The sequence below is a fragment of the Notolepis coatsorum genome (genome assembly GCF_963971535.1).
Source record: "Notolepis coatsorum genome assembly, chromosome: 13".
Taxonomy (NCBI): Eukaryota; Metazoa; Chordata; class Actinopteri; order Aulopiformes; family Paralepididae; genus Notolepis; species Notolepis coatsorum.
This window is the reverse complement of record NC_140177.1, coordinates 109,935,963-109,959,800: the sequence shown is the minus strand read 5'-3', so window position 1 is coordinate 109,959,800 and position 23,838 is coordinate 109,935,963.

The following is a 23,838-nucleotide window of genomic DNA, read 5'->3' as shown; positions in this document are numbered from 1 at the left end:
TACCAACTGTCAGTCTGCAACACTACTATCACCGACATCTAAGAAGGGAGATCCCCCCTTGAATAGCCCTTCTAAGGTTTCTCTCCTCCACACTGCCTGTGGTGCATTTTTCCCTATTGTTAGGTTTTAGTGAGTTTTTGTCTGGGAGTGTTTGCATTGATTCATTTATTTGCATTTATTTTAAATTTGTTGGACCTTATGGTGTTCTTGTTTTGTTCTTGACTTATTGTTATGTTTCTTCTTGACTTGTTTAAAGAAGACGTGTCCGGCCCATGGGGACATTAACGTGTGTTGTCGGGCCTTACAAATAAATTTGATTTGAAATTTGATTCATTGTTTTTAGGTGCGTCAGTGAGCCAGTATGCACAATACCACTGCCCTGGCTCTGACACACAATATTAACGTGATTAGTTACAGCTGTGTTTATCCATCTATGACATATCAAAATGTCTGCTGTGAAAAAAGGTATATTAAAAGGATAAATGCTGTCATTAGTGAAGTAATTTGAGCTTCTATTTTCATTTTTAATTTATTGAAAGAATTGCAAATGGACCTTGGCCCCACTGTGCGTGTGTGTGTGCGTGTGTGCGCGCGTGCACGTGCACGTGCGGGTGCGTGTGTGTGTGTGTGTGTGTAAAAAAATCTATCTAGACAAAGCGTTACATTTTGTACAATATAAATTCAGTAGTCTATTCCTATACCAACTGGACAGCATAGAGAAAACAGAAGAAGAAAAATAATGGTGACGTAGAGAGCTATATTTATATACAGGTTGTATGGCTCCATCATTTGAAACCCAATGAACAAATGGTTATGACCAAAACCAGATAATTACACTCTCCCAATGAAACTCCTCACTGTCAGGTGAAAAGAAGCGTCTGGCGACTCCACATGTATCAGAGGAGACATGTGGTAGTCTACACCCTCCCCAGACCATGAACATGAAGAATACACTGAGAGTACCCTGGCCACAACAGATTAGTAGAACATGCAGCCTGTTGCAAAAGAGCCTCACGTGCATTAATCTTGAAAAGAGATGCTCATTAAGATGCGCCTATTTACATAAAATCTGATTCTCTGAGGGCGGCTGCGTGGCGCATTGGGCAAGGCGCTCGCCACTAACGCAGGATATGCTGGTATCGAGCCCAGCTCTCGGCGTTGCTACCGGCTTGGCCAGTCGTCACACTAACACAATTGGCAGTGTTAGAGGGTGGGAAAGCCGGTGGGTGGGGATTGGACGTTGTGGACAGCGACTCCTACAGGTCGGTTGGTGCGCCTGTACAGCAGAATCAGGAAGTATCGGGGGCAGCGTGAGCCTCCCACGCATTACTCCTCGCCAATGAGAGATCGCGCTGTTCAGGTGAAAAGATGTGACAGCTGCCTCCACGTGTACCGGAGGGGACACATGATGCAAGGCTTGGTCCTCACTGCAACTGACCAGTGGGAGGCATAGTCTAGCAACGTTCGAGACAGGGGAGGGGAGAATTGAAGGGAGAATTGGCGAGGCGAAAATAAGGAGAAAAAGTGGATAAAAAATATCTGATTATCTGCAGTTCACGAAGTGTGTCTGAGAGACATCTGAGTTATGACTGAGACTTTGTGGATATCAAAGCTTTCCATCAAATCAAGCAAAGGGCCTCTTCATCATAGCTTCCACAGATTTTCCCAATGACCTAATACTAAAGTAATTAGCTGCCCTTATATATCTCCAGACTTCTGTCCTTTTATACTTGCTTTTTTAATACCAGACGAGCAGCAAATGGGATGCTTTTAAATGTTCCTTTGATGCAGTCAGAGCTTGGTAAAGCTGCATTCTCCCACTATGCTCCCTTTTTATGGAATATGTTGCAAGTAAAACTTTGTCTACAGGCACTTCCTACTGTGAATGCTTTTAAATGTATGCTACGATTGTCCCTTTATGAAACATGTAACTGTTTTACCTGATGCTATTGTTGATGTGATTATGCTCCTTGCCACTGCACAAATGACCTTCTGTATTTATATTTGAATTGTATGTTTTTTGTTTAATGCCCTGTTTTATGTTGAAACTTGCTGTGTGCCGTGTTGGTCAGGACTCCCTGGAAGAAGAGATCTTGTATCTCAATGGGATATTCCTGGATAAATAAAGGATCAATAAAAAATAAAATTAAAATTAACATGGTGTGCCAATCTGGATGTCGTATCCAATTTCAGCTCATTAAAAACTGTGCATCTTGAGTATGGCAGTGTGCATCATACTGTCTGTGCCTGGCCTCTGTGAAGGGATTTTAAAGAACTCTGGCTTCTTGTCCAGACATCCCCTCTGTCAGGATGGAGGTAGGTGAGTTCCAATTGTTGTAGGCAATCACAGAGACGGAGAAGGTATACTCTTGAACAGGTTCGACTTTAATAGTAAAGAACACAAAGAGTAATACTAGGATACTATGCCAAGGCAAGAGAACAAGAGAATTAGATAATGGAGCTTAGTGGTGGTCCAGAACAGGAACCGCCCGCGTTATCTCCGAACGCCTAAAGTGAAGACCTGACAAATGACAAGCAGAGGAAAGGAATGTTATATAGCCACCAAATACCAACATTCCACACACACACCCGTGACAGCCAATCAGAAGCCAACCCCTAATTGACAGCACTAAATGACAGGGAAAACAAGTGACAGTAACCAAGTGACAGATGACAGAGAAGGTGGGAGGTTCCCGACCGTAGTCAAGAACCAGAATCGTAACACCCCTCACATCGCCAGGACCAGTGTTAGGGTCATTACTCGTTACGTATTATACAGTACATGTACAAATGACTCAATTACTTCCTGGGAAAAGTAATTTGTTACACAATTCATGACTTTTGTGTTACACAAAAAAGAGAACTGCTGTGTTCTCGCTCAGTGGACGTAGAGAAGAGGACTGTTACACCCTAATGTCTGCTATGTGTTCTCAGTGGGCTTAGAGAAGAGGACTGTTATTCCATGATGTTTGCTATGTGTTCTTCTCAGTGGACTTAGAGGAGAGGACTGTTACACCCTAATGTCTGCTATGTGTTCTCAGTGGGCTTAGAGAAGAGGACTGTTATGCCATGATGTCTGCTATGTGTTCTGAGTGGGCTTAGAGAAGAGGGCTGTTATGCCATGATTAATGTCTGCTATGTGTTCTGAGTGGGCTTAGAGAAGAGGACTGTTATGCCATGATGTCTGCTATGTGTTCTGAGTGGGCTTAGAGAAGAGGGCTGTTATGCAGCCAAGCCTTGTCTGCTGCTTCTTTGGGGAGCGACACTACCTAACACTTGCCAGGACCCTTTCAGGAAAAAGCATGTTTCTCTGAAAAATGAATGACTATATTTGAGTGCTTTAAGCTATACTGATTAGGGGAGAACGGGGATGGTTGTCACACGGGTAGGTTGTCACATTGATTATATTTCGCTACCAAAAGGCGCTTTCTCCCATATTTTGATATGGAAATGTCCAGAATTGGGATCAGAGCTCACCTACATAGTCTTCTTTGGAGACAGCTGAACTTTAGGTGAGAGGACTTTTTGTGTTTTCATGTAGAATTGTAAATATTCAGCTCCTCAGTATTTTTCTTCTAGGCTTTTACACAATTGGTTTATAATGAAACAATTGTTACCCTTAAAAAGTGTGAAGGGAAAGCTATAGTTTAGATTGTTGTTGGCTAACTAACACATATTTAGATGGTTGTTAGCCTTGATACTAGCAAGACATTCCAGTTGGGGTTGGTCGTCACATTTTCTTTGGGGTTGGTTGTCACATGTGACAAGCACATGACAGTGCTTTAATGAGCACAACATGGACTGTTTCTTCACCAACTTGGAGGTGATGGATGAGCTGAGGACAGACCGAGCAGAGCCCAATGCACCCCAGCCCACCTACCAAGCCTAGTACATCCCAGCCTAGACTACCTACCAAGCAGTACATCCCAGCCTAGACCACCAGCCAAGCCTAGTACATCCCAGCCTAGACCACCTGCCAAGCCTAGTACATCCCAGCCTAGACCACCTGCCAAGCCTAGTACATCCCAGTGTACTCCACCCCAGCTGGGAAAGGCAGCCAGCAAGAAGAAGAAACAGAAAATAAAAGAGACAGGAGTCTTCATCAGATGAAGATGATTGTTTTTGTTTGGTTTGTATGGAAAGGTTCTCCAACAGCCGTTCAGGAGAGGTATGGGAGAAGTATTGGATGTGCAACCAGTTGGCACACAAGCTCTGCTTAGTTGGAGAGCCCAGACCCTACATTTGCCATCACTGTAACTCAGATAGTGAATGAGTGTAGCCTAGTTGTTGGAGAATTATCCAGCGCCTTTCCTACAGAGATATTATTATTATTATTATTATTATAGGGGCACTTACTATACAAGTATTATTTATCATCTGGTGCCACCTAGTGGGCGTTTACTGCAGACTGTGGGACTCCTGGAGACAGAAACTGTGAACAGGTGGGCTGATTCAGAGTCTGCGTGACGTACTATTTAAGAGACACTCATAGCCATATGCCTGTAAGGTGAAAAGCCCTGTGGGCGAACTGACTGGCCAACGGTACGTTGCATTGTATGCGCCGTTTATATTCGTAATTATCCTTTCATATATATATCTAGTTACTAATTGATGCCGTTTATTTCCTTTCCTTTGTATAGGTAAATAATCTGACTACTAACCGATGCTAACTGCTACTGACTGTATCGACTCTGCTGGCTAAGTGCTACTACTACTGGCTAAGTGCTACTACTACTGGCTAAATGCTACTACTGCTGGCTAACTGCTAAGCTAATCGCTTGCTTGATTGACCACCTGGTGATGATGGCATGACAGTTATCCAAATAATGGAATGTTTGGACATGGAGTCCCAATAAATGAACATTCTTGCAAAGTCCGAATTGTTTCTTTTGGTTCAATTTATAAGTCGTTCGCCTACACCCTTCCAATGGGGACATTTAGTTGACTCATTGACTGAGACCGCTAGATAATTGGACAATTATTTACCGCACGCGCCCCACTACGAGACGGGACGGACGGAACGCAGAAGGAAGTGCCCGCGTGAGATACCATCTCAGCGTCAAGGTGGAACCAGGACGGAGTGGATACACACAACGGGGCACATCGAGAGGACGCAGTCAGCTCAAGGGAAGTGATAACGTTGATGTTGACTGCTTACTGGGTTGGAATCGCCGTATTCCGCCCACATGATGACTGCTTGAAGTGGTGGAGTCGCCGAATTCCATCCAATGCTAACTGCTAACACGCTAGCCATCCAAAATGCTAACTGCTAAGACACTGCTAGCCGCCGATGCTAACGCTGTTAGCCTACCAATGCTAAACGCTGTTAGCCAACCAATGCTAACACTGCTAGCGAACCAATGTTAACACTGTTAGCCAACCAATGCTAACACTGCTAGCCGCCAATGCTAATCGCTAGCCATTAGCCAACCAATGTTAACACTGTTAGCCAACCAATGCTAACACTGCTAGCCAACCAATGCCAATGCTAACGCTGTTAGCCAAATAATACCAACTCTGCTGGCCGCCAATGCTAGCTAAAGAACATTATCATTGACACCTATGCCTTGGCTGTGTTGAACCAAGCAATTACTTGTTGCTCCAAACACTGTGAACATTATCATTGACACCCCATGCCTTGGCTGTGTTGAACCAAGCAACCACGTTGTTGCTCCAAACGCTGTGAACATTATCATTGACACCCTATGCCTTGGTTGTGTTGAACTAAGCAACTACATTGTTGCTCCAAACGCTGTGAACATTATCATTGACACCCTATGCCTTGGCTGTGTTGAACTAAGCAACTACATTGTTGCTCCAAACGCTGTGAACATTATCATTGACACCCTATGCCTTGGTTGTGTTGAACTAAGCAACTACATTGTTGCTCCAAACGCTGTGAACATTATCATTGACACCCATGCCTTGGCTGTGTTGAATCAAGCAACTACGTTGTTGCTCCAAACGCTGTGAACATTATCAATTGACACACCTATGCCTTGGCTGTGTTGAACCAAGCAATTATATTGTTGCTCCAAACGCAGTGAACATTGCTATTGATGAACTAACCTAAAGTGACTGTTTCATCCGACAGTCTTCAAATTGCTCTTCACGTTGTGAACTGTACTATAAATGAATTAACCAAAGGCTGTAACGGTGCTCACCAACTCTATCCTACTTGCTCACTCACATTGTGGTCATTACCAGGTTTCAAGTGAGTTAAGCAAAACTACGTTGACCCACCAAACGGTCCCGTCATTATCCCCTGCTGGGAGCAGTATCATTGTAATCACACTGCTACACGCCAACTGTACAACTGTGCTTCTGACTGTTAACCCCATTGTTTACTACTGCCTGCGACCAGTGACTCAGCCGCAAAAGGAGCTCCAGTTGGGGCAACGGCTGACTGGGACAAGATGGAGGGTGTAGATGTGGAAGAGCTAAAGAAGAGGCGTACTGCGGCGCAAACAGCTTTCACTAGGAGAGCCAACCAGGTAGCTGACAATGTTGACACCGCATCGCCAGCGGAGCTGGTCAACGACAAGAAAGCTCTTCAAGTAGAGTTTGCTAAGCTCGTTGACACGACGGGAGACTATGTTGGAGCATTGGAGGAGGCCGACGGAGCCGCACATGCTACCGTGATAGCCGACGCCACAGCAAAGAAAGACTCAAGCAAGCAGAGGAAAACGGCACTGGAGAAGAAGATCTTCTCGGAGGTATGGTCCCGCTTCGTTCAGCCAGAGTTAAGCCCCCTTGAAGTGGAGTTCAAGGAGGCCTTGGAAGAGACAAAGAGACTCAGCACCCAATGGGCACCCAAAGACAAAAGAGCGTTGGAGGGGAACAAATTGGAGAGGAGACTCAACGCCTTCGAACAGATGGTGAGAGAGTGGAGATACTTTCTTCCAACTCCCAACATAGCTGAATTGGGGAAGCGGTACAGGCACCTAGACGAGGAAAGAGCAGCACTAATGGACAGGTGGTCGACCCTCCTAGAGCCTGGAGGAAAGGGTGGCGTTGAGCTGGACGACGAGGATGAAGAGGAGGAAAAGGTACACGACGTTGAAAGGGATGGCGACGTAACCAGCCCACCTGGCGTCACCAGGGACGCTCCTCAACATGCCACTGAAGCTGACCCCTCCCCGTCCGCCGACGATGAAGGGGCGGTCGCTCATGCCCATTCACCTCCCAGTGTAACAGCCGTCAAGCAGAGGGCGCTTATGGAAGCCCTCCCTTGCCTCCCGGCAGCCGTGAGGAGGCCTCCAACGCCGTCCATCTCCAGTATGGAGTAGGGACCGCAGGAAGTGGGCCTCTCCATCATGCTGGAAGGAAATCACCCCCACGGGTAAGACAACCCAGCAGGGAACCCCGTTTCAGTTCATCCGTCACCATCTATATTCATGCCAACCCCACTGACACGCCTCAGTCATGAGGTGACCGCGCCACGTCACCAGGTGATGAGGGCGCAACGCAGGAAGGTCTCACTCACCACAGAGACCACCAGGGGGCCCGACCTAGGATCAAGCTCGCCGCCATCAATCTACCCAAATTCTGTGGAGACAGAAGGACCTATTGGCGCTGGCGGGATAACTGGGAGGACCTCCAGGCGCTGGCAGAACCCTCAGGTTTACCAGTGTGTAAACTGTATCACCTACTGGACAGTGTGGAAGAGCCACTGAGGAAGAAGCTTGGGCTGGATCGCTGCAGAACCGCGGATGACATTTTCAGGCTCCTAGACAACCGTTTTGGGGACAGGAGCGTGACCGCAAGCCTGATCCTCAAGGACCTGGAAGAAGTACCTGCAGTGCGAAGCAACCAGCCTAGGCCGATGATAGACCTGGTCCAGGCAGTGGAAACCGCACTGTATGACCTGAAGGACCTTGGAATGGAGGATGTTATCAAGAACCACTTAACTGTCGCTGCCATAGAGAGGAAGCTGCCTATAGGCATGAGAGAGAAGTGGATCTCCTACGAGCGTGACCCCGCAAATGGCGTCACGCCCAGAAGCTACTTCGACAGGCTCTTGTCATTCTTGAAAGGACAGGAAAGGATCCTCGAGAGGCTAGCGCAGCTGGAGATCGGAACCACCCACGCTGGCGATAGACCAACCCAGCATGAGATGCTGAGCGACAGAGGTAGTGAAAGACAGTCATTCACCAGAACAACAGTGAGTGATGTCAGGAGGGAGTCCCAGAGGGACCCGTGCACCATGTGTGGAGACAAAGCACATGGAGGGAGACTTTATTTCTGCCCGGCCTTCAAGAAGGCTTCATTGACGGAGAAGAGAGCCCAGGTGAAACAGGCAGGGATGTGTGCCAAATGTCTCGATTATCACAGGGTTGACAGCGGGTGCAGGGAGAGATTCTTCTGCCATGAGGAAGAGTGTGTGGAAGAGGACGGCCCTGTCGAGCATCATTTCCTTCTCTGCCCCAAGACGCAAGGGAGGAGTGAAGCAACCGAGGAGCCACGAGCTAGGAGAGGACCCCAAGGCCTGACAGAGAAGCAGGAGGAAGTCATCGCTGGGTTTGCGCTCCAAATGGAAGCATTCAAAAAGGCCTTCACGAACAAAACAACCTCCAAAGTGTGCGCCAGCAAAAGCCTGTTGGACAAAAGCGGCATAAAAGAATACCCAGTCCTCATGATGCTCATGGATGTCACAACAAGAGGAGGAGACTGTGTTGGAGCGTTGATGGACCTCGCCTCCGACACCAACTATATCACTCACAGAGCCGCCAAGAGACTCGGGCTGACCGGCGAGCCAATCACACTGGTCGTGTACGGTGTTGGGAAGATGGCAGTCAAAGTCGATACCAAGAGGTATGTGGTGGCGATCAAGGTATGGACCCCGAAGGGGACCTCAAGGTGCCATGAGATGCTCTGCTATGGACTTGAGGACATTGCCAAGGTGGACCGAGTGGTGGACTCTGAGCAGCTGGAGCTGTTCTTCCCACGTGTCCAGCCAGGAGAACTGACCCGGCCCGAGACCATCGACCTGCTCATCAGCGCCCGGGAAGGTCGCTTAGTCCCACAAAGAGTGGGGGGAGTCGGCGATCTGGTGCTGTGGGACGGCCCGCTGGGCAAGACTGTGAGTGGTGCGCATCCAGACCTCTTTGAGGGTGTAGAGTTGACGGCACGCCAATCATTGACCCACTTCGCGCACTCCATGGGGACGAAGGCCGTCGAAGTGAAGAAGCACCTCGCGGTAGACCTGACCGAGAGTGGCCGCCCACCTGGAGCGAAGGAGCAACCAGCATCACTCCCTAACGACCATACAATCTCACAGTCGGCACTCCTGAGAACGGAGAAAGCCTCAGGAGGGACCTTGCATGGCGTTGAGCCTACACCAGACAGGCCCGGTCTGGTCAAGGTGGGAGGCGTAACGCCACAGAAGCCAAACCAAAGACACTGGTCCGAAAACGCCCCAAGAGGGACCCTGAGTGGAAAGGAGCCTGCACCAGGCAGACCCGGTCTGGTCAAGGTGGGAGGCGTAACGCCACAGAGGCGAGACCAAGGACACTCATCCAAAAGCGCCTCGAGAGGGACCCCAAGTGGAAAGGAGCCTACACCAGGCAGACCCGGTCTGGTCAAGGTGGGAGGCACAGCGCCACGGAGGCGAGACCAAAGACACTGGCCCAAAAATACCTCAAGAGGGGCCTCAAGTGCAAGGAAGCCCACACCAGGCAGGCCCGGTCCTGCAAAATGGGATGCATTGACGGGCAAGGAACGCCAAAACACGTCCGATGAACTATGCCTGGCTGGGCAGGAAGGAGAAGCCCACAGGGCCAACCACGAGGGCGTTGCTGAAACCCTCTCACAATTGAGGAACAATGACCGAGTCAAGGACGTCGAAAGTCGCCTGTTTCTGGCACAAAGAGAAGGACGTCGAAAGTCGCCTGTTTCTGGCACAAAGGACGTCGAAAGTCGCCTGTTTCTGGCACAAAGAAGGACGTCGAAAGTCGCCTGTTTCTGGCGCAATTGAGGACGCCGAGGATTGCCTGTTTCTGGCACGATTGAGGATGTCGTGGATTGCCTGTTTCTGGCACAACTGAGGACGTCGAGAATCGCCCGTTGCCGACATAACTTACATAGTTTTCACGGACGCCGTTGAGCTACCACTGTAGATAGAACGAGAGTTGTATCTTTTCTTTTGTTTCCCTTTAAATATAAGAACAATTTGTATGGTTTGGGTAGTTTTCTGAGCCCTTACGGCCAGAATACTAGGTGGGAGGTGGAGAATTATCCAGCGCCTTTCCTACAGAGATATTATTATTATTATTATTATTATAGGGGCACTTACTATACAAGTATTATTTATCATCTGGTGCCACCTAGTGGGCGTTTACTGCAGACTGTGGGACTCCTGGAGACAGAAACTGTGAACAGGTGGGCTGATTCAGAGTCTGCGTGACGTACTATTTAAGAGACACTCATAGCCATATGCCTGTAAGGTGAAAAGCCCTGTGGGCGAACTGACTGGCCAACGGTACGTTGCATTGTATGCGCCGTTTATATTCGTAATTATCCTTTCATATATATATCTAGTTACTAATTGATGCCGTTTATTTCCTTTCCTTTGTATAGGTAAATAATCTGACTACTAACCGATGCTAACTGCTACTGACTGTATCGACTCTGCTGGCTAAGTGCTACTACTACTGGCTAAGTGCTACTACTACTGGCTAAATGCTACTACTGCTGGCTAACTGCTAAACAAGTACTACTATCTACAGACTTAAGCTGCTACCAGCTACCAGCTAATCGCTTGCTTGATTGACCACCTGGTGATGATGGCATGACAGTTATCCAAATAATGGAATGTTTGGACATGGAGTCCCAATAAATGAACATTCTTGCAAAGTCCGAATTGTTTCTTTTGGTTCAATTTATAAGTCGTTCGCCTACACCCTTCCAATGGGGACATTTAGTTGACTCATTGACTGAGACCGCTAGATAATTGGACAGTTGTGTTGGCTATTATTGTTAGGCCTATTTATTTTGTTCTTATTTTGTTATATAGGATGGCCTAAAGATGTCTTTCCTGTTTATGTTCATGTTAAGATGCATTCATTTATGTATTTGTCAACTTGTCAATGTAATTCACTTTCAAATTTAGTTATAAGTCGTGTAGCTCCGCTCTGCGTCATACTGGAATCCACTTCCATATCAGTGCTAGCACTGAATAAATGTTCACATGCACCTTTACACACCCATCCGCCTGGCCACACCCCCATCTTCTCCTCTACATAAGCAGGGGTGTGGCCATACTAACAGCTCCTTCCTTGTTTTCACCACGACGAGTGTCTGTATACACCACTTTGAGATTAGTGAAATGTTGAAGAGGAGCTACGATGAAGGAGCTGCGTTGACATTATATCTTTATTTTCTCTCTCACTATTTTCGAGGAAATACAGTGATAATGTCTTCGCCACCGGGGTGTCTAGAAGATGATGATCATTCTGACCTCCACCGGCATTTTCGTATTAGGGGCTCGCGTCGCTGGCCTAATCCCCACCGGCATTCCTCCAGCTCTGCAGTTGGACAGGTATTACCTCCGCTCTGCAGTTGGACTTTGCTTGAGAGGCGCTCGGCTGTGTGAGGGCTAGCTGCCTCTCCGGGTGGGTGATGACTGGCTACACGACTTACGAAAGCCGGCTCCAGGCTGGTACCCCTTTTAGCTGCCTCTTAGCGGTGTGGAGAGGGTTTTGGTTTGACGCCCACGCTACATGAGCTCCTCATCGGGAGCTCTATTGCCTGGGACCGTATCCGAATCTGCGGTTCAATCCCCCGGATCTCTGGACAAACGGATACTCTCTGTTTGGTGTTTCGTTATAAGAATATCTCCATGCTCAAGTCGGCTGCAACCCATGAGGGAATTGTGCCGGCACCGCTGTGTCTGATAATCACCGTTCTGAAGACTGTGTTGACTTCTTTTCCTCTTCTCTCTTCGGATGAGGAGAGGGACAGACAGCGGCTGTCTGAAGTGTTGGCCTATATTGTGTTCTCACGTTGTGCAGTTTCGGTGGTAGCTGCTTAGCTTGCGTTCTAGCTGGGTTGAGCTACCTGTTAGCCAGTTAGCTGTTAGCTACGACGCTAGCTCTGTACGCTCGCTCGGCTGGGAACGTTAGCCTGATGCTACCAGTTAGCCTGGAGTTAGCTGTTAGCTTGTGTGGTAACATTGACTGTGTATTTCATAACTAATATGTGTGAATATTAGAAAGCCATAATGCAAAAGGAGGTGTACCTTTTTAACAGCAGAATGGATTTTCAGGGCTCAGCAAAAGGTGATATTATTGGTGTTACAGAGATAGACATTCCAAACCCCCCACTCAAGTAGATGTACTCAACTAGAACAAAGGGAACTGGAAAGTCACACCCACAGAAGGAACAGTCACTCACCCCACTCTAAACAAGATGTATTCGTGTTAGCAGATTTCAGCAGAGACCAGCCTAGACTGGCTAACAAGAAGAATGTGCTTACAGAATGTTAAGACTGTATGTAAATATAGTCACACTCCGTACCTAAAAGATTACAGGCAGAGGGAAACAGAGGTCTGGGTACAGGCCTAACTTGCTTTTCCTAAAGGTTCATGGAAATGGTCAAGTACAAGATCATATTAAAAGGAAACTGACTAATTAAATAAATATCATTTAGAATGTCAATCTGGTTATGAAGGTAATAGAGTGTCATTTCACTCTTGTTGTAAACCATATAAGCTTTAAATCATAGTTGTAATACAAAGTGTCAGTCTGGTAAATAAGGGTTGGTGCTGGCTCCTGTGGACTATTTGGTATTAACCTAGAAGCAATGACTGTACTGGGTTAATGCTAGATAGTCCATAGATTCATTACATAAACCATGTATATGGGGAAATAAAATAAAATAAAGGGAATGTTAAAATGTCTGATTCATCCCACAGGGGAGAAAAGGGGCCTCCCTCCTTTTCAGCAAAGGAGGGGGCCACCAGCAGACCCCTCTGTTTACTGAAGGACAACACACCGACGAGGAAATCAGGGGGGCGGACCGCCTCCCAGAAGACCAACCTGATTGGACCAAAACGTACTACTAGACTGTTATTATTGGTGGACATCAGAGTATTTAAGAGAGAGCGCAGTGTTTGAGAGGCAGGCCAGCCCCCCTGGGACTGCGTCCTCTCTCAACCGATCCCACCAGAGACTGCTGATTTTCAAGTGAGTAAATCATGGGAGAAACCAATGTTGTTTAAAGTTTAGTGCTGAAACCAGGTTTACTCATGTGTAAATGCTCACAGTAGATTCTATTTCATTGATGTTAACATGACTGTTTTATGTGCATACTGGGTTTGATGTGCAAACCTTATTAATCCTTTGTACAACATGTGTTAATGTACTCTGAAATAATCCTTGTATGAAGAAAGCAACCTTCTAATTCACTCTGAGCCCCGAGGCAAAATAAATAATGAGTTTTGAACCATAGTTCCTTCTTTGACTGGCCTGCACAGTTTATTTCAGTTTATCAGTAGAGAAAGACCATTTGTATCATTATGACCTTCTTCCTTTTCCAGATAGCAATCTCATTGTACTGCAAATCACCTTAGATATTGATTAGAATATACCACAGAATTGGTGCCGTGTAAGACCCGTTCTGCATTGTTCACATATTGAGAGCAAGCAGTAAAAAAAAGGACCAGGGGTTGAGGTGTTTCAGTGCAGAGTTGTTGCTGTCTGGAAAGGGAGAACGGGGGAATTTGGTCGTGGAGCCAGCAGCAACCAGTTGGGGCCCGGGCGTGGATGTTGTTTTTGCGTACAGGGGGGTGGGACGGTAGAGCAGGGATGAGTTCTATTACGTTAAAGAAAAAAGCAGCGCTCCCAGATTGTTTAAGTCTGTATCGGCCAAAGTTAGGAAGTCAAAATCACAACATTGACTCTGGTTTGGCGGTGAGGACGGGAATCTAAGAGGAGCGCAGATGTTTAAGTTAAGCTCAACCGCAATCCTAGACAGAAGCACAGAAGTTAAGCTCAGCCATGCTGCTAAATAGGGGCACAGAAGTTTAAGAGACCAGGACCGTGTTTCTCTAGGGACGCGCAGAAGTTTAAGAGACCAGGACCGTGCTTCTAGATGGGAGAGTAGATAGTAGACCAGGAACGTGCTTTCAAGAAGAGGTTGTTAAGCACTGATGAAAGAGAGGAAAGAAAGGGACTTGATTAATAAATACAACCCAATATTGTGTGGAAATGCTACAGTATGGATTAGGGAATAGCATGGGATTATAGTACTGTTGATAATTGCGGACGTTGCACGTGTCGTGAATCAATACGGGGCTATAGAGAGTACATTTAGGTGTAAATGGGTTCGAAATCAAGCTTGCGTTTGGACAAGAATGATGGCGAAAACAAATAGATGAGTATGGCTGTCCGAACTCCTGGAGAAGGAGGCGCACGGGCTCGCACCTAGTGATGGTTGTATTAATGGAAGGAACTTAATTTGACCATGTCCCGCTAATTCTCTCTCCTGCCGGGCTCAGGCGGGCTGAGAGATGTGGGGGAAATGGTGCAATAGTATGTTGTTACATGCCTCCTGTTGGACAATGATCAGTAGAGTCGAGACGAAATAGGTTGGTGCAGAGGGAATTACGATATTGGTTTTAATCAAGTAGCCGCTGGGCCACGGATGACGTAGTGAAAGGCGTAATCGTTATGAAGTTGAATAAACATGCTTAAAATATTGAGACCGACACCAAAAGTAGCCCGTGTGATACAATATAGCTTTTGACTTTAGCTTGCGATTTTGTCCAAGCTTTGGGTAAGGGATGGGCATTTTTTGGTTGCCTAAGAGCAATAGGGAACCTACAAAAATGATAACCAAATAGCATCCTGCTGAAAGGGGTGTTTATCTGGACGATTACCACGTCGTGCGTGGGCTCGTAGATGTGTGTGGAGTTAAGGCCGGCCGGCTGAGAGGATTATACAGAGGAAATGATGTTGTTGTTGTTGGACGTTTGGATGAAAAAGGTGAGCACTTATGAATGAGAGTTTGTGTGTAAACATGTTAGCTGGGGTTTAGTACTTATGAATGAATGCGTGTGCTGTTATGTAGTTCTCGTGGGGGGATGCGCGTGTAATTTTTATCCGTCCGGGTAGCGTTGAACTGAATAGATGCGCGGATCTTGAACATCACATAACGCGTGGCTCCCAGGGAGCGCATAGAACCTCACATCAGGCTGGCTAGCTACTTAGCTGGTATCAGCGTTTGGGGGATAACGCTGTGATAAGGGCTTGTGCAATGTTATGATTAGAAGCGGTGTGGTAACGGTGGATATGGGATATTGTTGAGTGGAGCGATTCTTTAATAATGACGTTGATTGAGAATTGTTTGCAAAAGTAGGACGCTTCGGTTGTAATGTTGTGTGACTCTGGGCGAGAGCACCGCGGTGCACCCTTGGGAAACGGAGAGCTGGCTATCAGAGCTAAGCTAAGCTACCTATGCTAAGCTAAGTTAACGGGGCTATTGAGCTAACTGTGCTAACAATGCTGATGTGCAGGGTACGGATGATTCTTTTCATGTTGTATGAACGTACGTTATTATGTTTTGTACTACGTGTGACGTAGGGTTGCGTTATACTGGAGATAGTTGACATTGTTTTGTGTAGAGTCTGTAGCATTATGCAACTTGTGACCACCAGGGGCGCGATAGCAGAGAACGACTTCCGTATTTGACAGGAAGCGTCGTAGCGGCCATTTTTGACTTCTCGGTTTGACAGGAAGTGCCGTAGCGGCCATTTTTGGACACGTGACCGGATTTTTTACAGGAAGCCCCGTAGCGGCCATTTTAGTTGTAGTTTTTTATCGTCTTGTTCCGTTGTCTAATGGCGGAGAAAGAGAAATGTGTGCAGCTCTGGTTAACGAGATTGGTAAGTGGTTTGTATTTTTGCTTTGTGTTGTAACAATGATCTGGGAGTGGTTTTGGTTGTGTTACTACAAGTTTTATGTAGCAAGAAGGGGGGAGTGTGTACATGTGGGATGATTACAATAGGGGACACAGTTATGAGTTGTAGGCTGCAGACAATGCAGTGAGTCTATTAAGGTGAAATGATTTAATGAATACATTGTTTGGATCTAGTTAAAACTCACAACTTAGCTACTCTGGGTAAATGTATCATTAATAATAGGAACATATATATATACATTGGACAATATATTGGGCAATATTATTTTACACAAGTGTATATTCTTGACCAAGTGAGATTTGAGAGGAGCTGTAGGAAAGCGCTCTACACTGAAAATAACATGTTGCTTGCATTATGTTTAATTAATACATCTGCATTAGAATCATATATCACATGTGTACAGAGTTAACGTTCCCAGGAAATCTTGTTTACAACTCTTTGAGTCTTAGCATGTTGGAACTAACCACTAATAATGTTTTATTTCTAACGAGTGGCTTTTGATAAAATACTTATATTTGTAATGTGCATGAATATTGCTGTGTTAAAATGTGATTTTAAATCTGTTTAGAGTGCAATTGTTTTGAACAAATGTTTTAGTATAGATAAGTGATGTTGTATTTATGCTTGTTTTAGATTGTTAAATCTTTAATACACTATTAGTTTACATAGGCTGAAGTGTTATATTAAGATTGGTTGCAAGTCCTTGAATCATAGGGAATGATAATTTATTGATGGAGGCTTGCTGTGTTGGAATAAAATGTTATTGCTGCAATGAAAATGTTTTGATAATGATTGTGTTGATCTGTTTACATAAGTTGTGGTATTTTGATGACTGTGGGATTGCTTTCATTCCATAGTTCTCTGTGCTTAGGATAAATGATACTGTCTGTGACTATAATGGCAGGCAAATGTATGTTAATTTGGCTCTGGGGGGTGTTAGACTTCCCCTGGAAGCGGTAGGAATGTGTGATATCTAACCCTTTGATGATTTACAGGAGGGCCTGCATTCGCCTAGAGACCATAGGGGGTTCAAAGTCTTGCACCAAGTTACTGTGCCAGAAGGCTGGGGTACAGGGCCTCAGGGGAGACTGTATGCATAGGTCACAAGGGGGGATGGTAAACAGATGCGGTTTATGATGGTATGCAGAGAAGCAGAGAGTAGAATAGGTTTTAAACCAGGGGGGATGGTAACACCTGTTGGTTATGATCACTGTTACAGACAACAGGAAGACAGGTCACAGGTGAAGATAGGGGAGAACAGTTGGAGAAGAGATAACAGTGGAGGTGTTTTTACACCAGGGCCGTGAACCATGATCAAAGGCAGCATGCTGGACACAGAAGGTGACAGGAAGTGGAGAAAGGGGGGCTAATACAGGAGACAGTTGGTGAGTAAGGGAGATAATTCAATAGGAGCCAGTTCAGATGCAGTTATTACGTTGAATATGGCTGACTATTTGATTGAAGGAATAGCCTGAGGTTATCGCGGTTCTAGCAGGCCGGGGTGACTTCGGGTTGAGAAGGGTTGCTAGGCCTTTCTTAGAATGAGGGTAGGAGTACAGATGTAAGTGTAGATTGTGTTAGCCTGAAGAAAGCTGAGAGCAGGAGAGAAAGAAACAACTAACCATTGTTTGTCTGTATGTTGGTTGATTAACGAGTGTATGAGAGAGAGTTTGAAAGTATTTGTTTATGATATGTGTAATATATGTTGAAAGCGATGGTGTTTGCAGAGGAAAATGTTAAAGGGTCAAAGCGTGTGGAAGATTGAGATGTTGTCTGTTTTTGTCTATGTCCTTTTGATTTCAGTGAATGATTGAGGCTGTTGATGACAGGTCGTAACATGGTTCTGTTATCTGGTTAAAGCCTAACAATAGACAGGATGTTAGATCTTGTGTCAGGATCAGAGGTCAGCTGGGTAAGCCAGCAGACCATTTTTAGTATAAGTCATATCTAGGTAAAATAAAACAATAACAACATTAATGAGTAGTGAGGCTGTTGTCTTGTCTATCAGAATAAGAAGGATATCAAACCACTTGGGTTATACCACAAATAGACCTGGGAATTATTGTCGCTTATCATTTGTTTCATATCATTTGTTTTAATGAAGGAGTTTATTTTATTACTTTCATTTGATTTTAATTCTTTTTAATGTTTTAGAAGTTAAAATTGCTGCTGAGAAATCAGTAGACGTGTGAATGAGGTATTAAATTAAAATGTTTGATTTCTTTTTATTTCTTTTCTCTCTAAACTTTAAGTTTCAGGACTGAATGTGTTGTATCTCAGTGATGAATGGGACCAGTATAGAAGACTGTACTGGAATCAGAGGTGTCAGATTAGGGCATGACTGATTGTTCCATTTGAGTGAGGTGTGGAGTCTGTGTGTGTGTGTGTGAGAATTGCAGCAGGAGTGATAAGGATGAGTGCAGGCCATTTTGAAGTGGTTCTTTTCATTCCTTTGATGTTTTCTCTGTATGCGTGGATATTTCACAAATGGGGACGCCGCAACAGAGTGGTGTGTGTTTATTGGAGTGTATGACTTTGTTTAATTTTCTTTTGCTTTTGTGTTTTATCTATTTTTTCATGATCTGGGTGAGAGGGGAGAGTGCCATGAGGGCAGAAGCTGTGGGACGTCAGAACAGGATGTCAAAAGAGCTAAGTAGTTCAATCACATTGCGTGGATTATCAATGGCTTCTCTTACAAGGATGTTAAATTGTTGTGTAGAAGAATTTGCATTGTGCTTTGTCTCTTCACAGCTCAGTGTGGGAGGGAATGCAGATCAACCCAGAGGACGCATGGAATACATTACATTAGAATATGCGGCACGGTAACGTTTCTCTTCAGTCCTGTGGACTATTTGGTATTAACCTAGAAGCAATGACTGTACTGGGTTAATGCTAGATAGTCCATAGATTCATTACACAAACCATGTACATGGGGAAATAAAATAAAATAAAGGGAATGTTAAAATGTCTGATTCATCCCACAGGGGAGAAAAGGGGCCTCCCTCCTTTTCAGCAAAGGATGGGGCCACCAGCAGACCCCTCTGTTTACTGAAGGACAACACACCGACAAGGAAATCAGGGGGGCGGACCGCCTCCCAGAAGACCAACCTGATTGGACCAAAACGTACTACGAGACTGTTATTATTGGTGGAAATCAGAGTATTTAAGAGAGAGCGTGGTGTTTGAGAGGCAGGCCAGCCCCCCTGGGACTGCGTCCTCTCTCAACCGATCCCACCAGAGACTGCTGATTTTCATGTGAGTAAATCATGGGAGAAACCAATGTTGTTTAAAGTTTAGTGCTGAAACCAGGTTTACTCATGTGTAAATGCTCACAGTAGATTCTATTTCATGACTGTTTTATGTGCATACTGGGTTTGATGTGCAAACCTTATTAATCCTTTGTACAACATGTGTTAATGTACTCTGAAATAATCCTTGTATGAAGAAAGCAACCTTCTAATTCACTCTGAGCCCAGAGGCAAAATAAATAATGAGTTTTGAACCATAGTTCCTTCTTTGACTGGCCTGCACAGTTTATTTCTCTATCAGTAGAGAAAGACCATTTGTATCATTATGACCTTCTTCCTTTTCCAGATAGCAATCTCATTGTACTGCAAATCACCTTAGATATTGATTAGAATATACCACACTTGTGCTACACCGTTGAACATTAGCCGTGAGAATAGCAGGCCATAGCACTCTGACTACGACATCATCTTTGACAGAAGATGTAGTCTGTCCTGCACCATGATCGGCTGTTGGAGGGGGGCGTATCACGGAGCCTCGCTCCGGCCTTAGCTCCTTTTGCCCCGCCAGCGAGGACCTTCGTCAACGTGGAGACCAGCCTGTTGCGGTCCTCTCAGCCTGCGTTCATTGGTGCAGGTAAGGGTCCATTGGACACTTCCCCCCTCTTCCTTCCTTACCTTCTGAATGTTTTGTAATAACGATGTTTTTTCCAAAACGTATGTTGCTTCACTACATTTGGGGATGCAACATGTGTGAATTGTCTTGATCGCTGGTATAGCTTTCTCTCAACCTAGAAAACGGCGTTGTTTTTTACGTGAGTAAAAATGAACTGGTTTTGTTGTATGATGAGAGGTTGTGTGTTCATGTAACGCTATGCAAAGCTATGCATAGTGGCATGTGATAGAGGGGTGAGTCCCTCTCTCAGCTTGTGATGACAATAAACAGGTGGCGAGTTTCACATATAAACAGGGGTGTACCTGTTCAAACGAGTCGTATCAGGGGTAAGGTGGTGAGGGGTGGTTTTTTCCCCCGGTTTTCCCCTGGGCCCCCCCCCCCCCCCCCAAACATGATTTTGTTACAATATATTGTTTCACTATAGAGAGAGAATAGGGATGCACATTGTGTCAGACCTTATAAGGGCATATATCCACGCCCCTTTTAGTTTGATTGATTGTAGCCACGCCCCCTTTTTGAGATGATTTATGACCCATAAGTCCCGCCCCCTTCTCTGATTGGTCGAGGATTCAATGAGGAGGGACATCCGGTTTTGAGGGGAGGGACATCTGGTTACGGAAGGGGAGGAGTTTTCAGATTTTTTTTCAAAATACAAGTTTTAATTTTCTTTAAAAAAAAAGTTTTTCAAAATAAAAGATTCAAAAATAAGTTTTTTTTATTGTCAGAAATAAAAGATTCAAACTTTTTTTTTTTTAGATTGTGTGTATTCCAAGTTTTTCAGAATACGTTTTTTTTTATTATCAGAAATAAAAGATTCAAACGTTTTTTTTTTTTTCAGATTGTGTGTATTCCAAGGTTTTCAGATTAAACATTTCACAATATGTATTTGTGTATTCCAAGGTTTTCAGAAAAATACAATATCTTCAGAAGGTATTTTGTGTGTGTGTGTATCTTAAGAATATGGTTTCACAATAAGTATTCCAAAAGTCTTAAGAATAAATGTAAGTATCTTCACAATATGTATTTGTGTATTCCAAGGTTTTCAGATTAAGCATTTCACAATATGTATTTGTGTATTCCAAGGTTTTCAGAATACATTTTTTTTATTGTCAGAAATAAAAGATTCAACAGTTTTATTTTCAGATTGTGTGTATTCCAAGGTTTTCAGAAAACATTTCACAATATGTATTCCAAAAGTCTTCAGAATATAGTTTCACAACAATAAATGTGTGTGAGAATTAAGTTACAGAATTAAGAATAAAATACATTTTGTGTATTCCAAATGCCAAATGTAAAATACAATGTATTATTCTTCAGAAATGTTCAATAGCCTCTCTGTCAAACTGAATATCTCTCTGTCAGTTTGCTGTTTCTTTAAGCAGAAAGAATTCTCCACTCTGTAGGCTGTCTCCTCTCTGTAGGGTGAAATGACATACAGAAACATTAGAGTGGTTCTGTCAAACTGCAGCTTCTGAAGTGACAGCCCCCTTAGCTGTCATAGAAAGAGGGAGAATGAAGATAGCCAATAGGGAAGCCTAAAACTACTGTATACAGCTTCTGTCAAAGCAGATTTATGACCCTCAGACTTCTCCTTTCTGCAGAGGCGTGTGAGGCTATGTGTGGCTGTGCGTGTATGTGTCTGTTTTCATGAATAAACCCCCAATGCATGGTGACCTAAACATAGACTGGCTATCTAATACCTGCTCTATGAGAAGAAAGCTTAATAACATAGCCACAGTATGCTAGAATAAAGAATACTAGAATAAACGTCAACAAATCAGGTGTATTATCCTCAACTTGTATAGATCATATTTTTACTAATTCAGTAATTAGTAAATTGCCAATTGGATTCAGTGATCATAACATGATTGCTAAGAAAAGTCAAAGTCCCCAAAGCAGGTCCTAAAATCATACATAAAAAGAATCTATAAACATTTCTGTGAGAATTTATTTATTCAAGACGTGCACATTTATATTTATACGTGTATTCATACATTTATGAATTATGAATTTATGAAGTTATTTTCCTCTGTCTGTGACAAGCATGTACCCATAAAAAAACGTACTGTAAGATCTATCAAAGCACCTTGGCTAGACACTGACCTAAGGAGCAACATGAAAGAAAGAGATAAACTGTAAATAATCGCTCTAAATTCTCAAATTTATCTCAAATACCATTCTACCCATTTCTCGTTGCGATCAGCCCCTGCTTAAGTGGTTAAATGTGTTGATTTGTGTTAACTGTAATGTTTAATGTATGTTTTATACAGTGTACATTGTGTGCTAATGTAATAGTGTATAATAGTGTAATAGTGTATAATAGAGTACAAGTCTATCAATATTTTACACAGTCTATCAGTCTTCTCTTAGATTCATTACTGGTGATAGTTATGGCACTCATTGCATCCTGTATGATAAGGTGGGTTGGTCTTCTCTATCAGAGAGGTGAAATAGGCATTGGTATCTGTTTATCTTTAAGGCTTAGGCCATTGATGGAAAATTGTCACCATATATCACAATTATGCTAGAATGGAATTATGGACCTTATCTGACCCACTCAAATGTTTGACTTTCACTTAAGGTCCCACGTGTTCAGTCTGAACTTGTTACGTCTGCCTTTTGTTTTGATGCACCAGCTTGAATGATCTTCAACTCACACTAAAAGTCAATACCCCACTATCCTATGGACAATTCTAAAACATTATCACAAACCTCCATACCTCAGTATGTAATGTTTTTAATTTGATCTTTCTTGTTTTCTCTTTTCACTTGAGTCTTTGTCCTATTTATGCAAATGTTTTTATCCCTTTTATATGTATAAATGTTTGAACTGTAATCTCGACAGCATTGCAAATGAGGGTAAACCCTCAATGTCCATTTTGATAATAAATAAAGATTTAAAAGTGTGATAGTCTACTAGTGTGCTAGTGTAATAATATAATTGTGTGCAATAGTGTACTGAATTAATATAATTTTCCCACAGGGATGAGGTCTATCTTATCTAAGTGTGCTAGTGTTTAATAGTGTATAGGGACATAGTGTGTAATAGTGTAATCATTTTGTAATAGTGTGCAATAGTGTAATCTTTTGTAATAGTGTAATGATGTAATAGTATAATAGTGTAACAGTGTGTAATACTGTGCGATAGTGTCATAGTGTGTAATAGTGTCATAGTGTGTAATAGTGTAATAGTGTCATAGTTTAAGAGTGTGTAATAGTGTAATCATGTAATAGTGTGTAATATTGTCATAGTGTAATAATGTCATAGTGTCATGGTGTAATCATGTAATCATGTAAGAGTGTGTAATAGTGTAATATTGTCATAGTGTAGTCATATAATAGTATGTAATAGTGTTATAGTGTAATATTGTGCAAATGTGTAATCATGCAATAGTGTAATAGGGTGTAATACTGCAATAGTTTAATACATTATTTTGTTTTATTTCCTCAAACAGACATGTTCATGTAACTTGCATCAATCCGATCATACTTATTATAATCTATACCCTTAATTTCAGTCACCTTTCAGCCAACTGAGTTGAAGATTTGTAGCTTGGTCCTGAGTTGTTTTTTACCTACCAGATAATCTGTAGCAGGCTGAATGTGAATAAAACACATTGAAAGCCTGGTCAAGAGACTAAAAGTGAGGTTGGGTTTCTTTTTCAGAAACAAATCGTGCTTTTTTCTTTGAATGTCAATGATGCACCTAGAAATATAAACATATCAAAACATGAAACTGGGTGATACACATAAAATAGACGTTTTACACAATGCGGATTGATAAAAAGTGCTTAAACATAACAGTATTTTTTAGAAGGGTAGTAGTACTGTCAAGCCCCAAAGATATCTCTCCTGTTCTAAGATACATTATACAACTCATTTCTGAATTACAGAATTACAGAACAGGGTCTAGTTAAAAATGTTTTTTTCAGGTACACTAAATAATAAGAAAGCCCCTGAGTACTACTTTTGCTCTTAATATTTCGACCTGCATTAC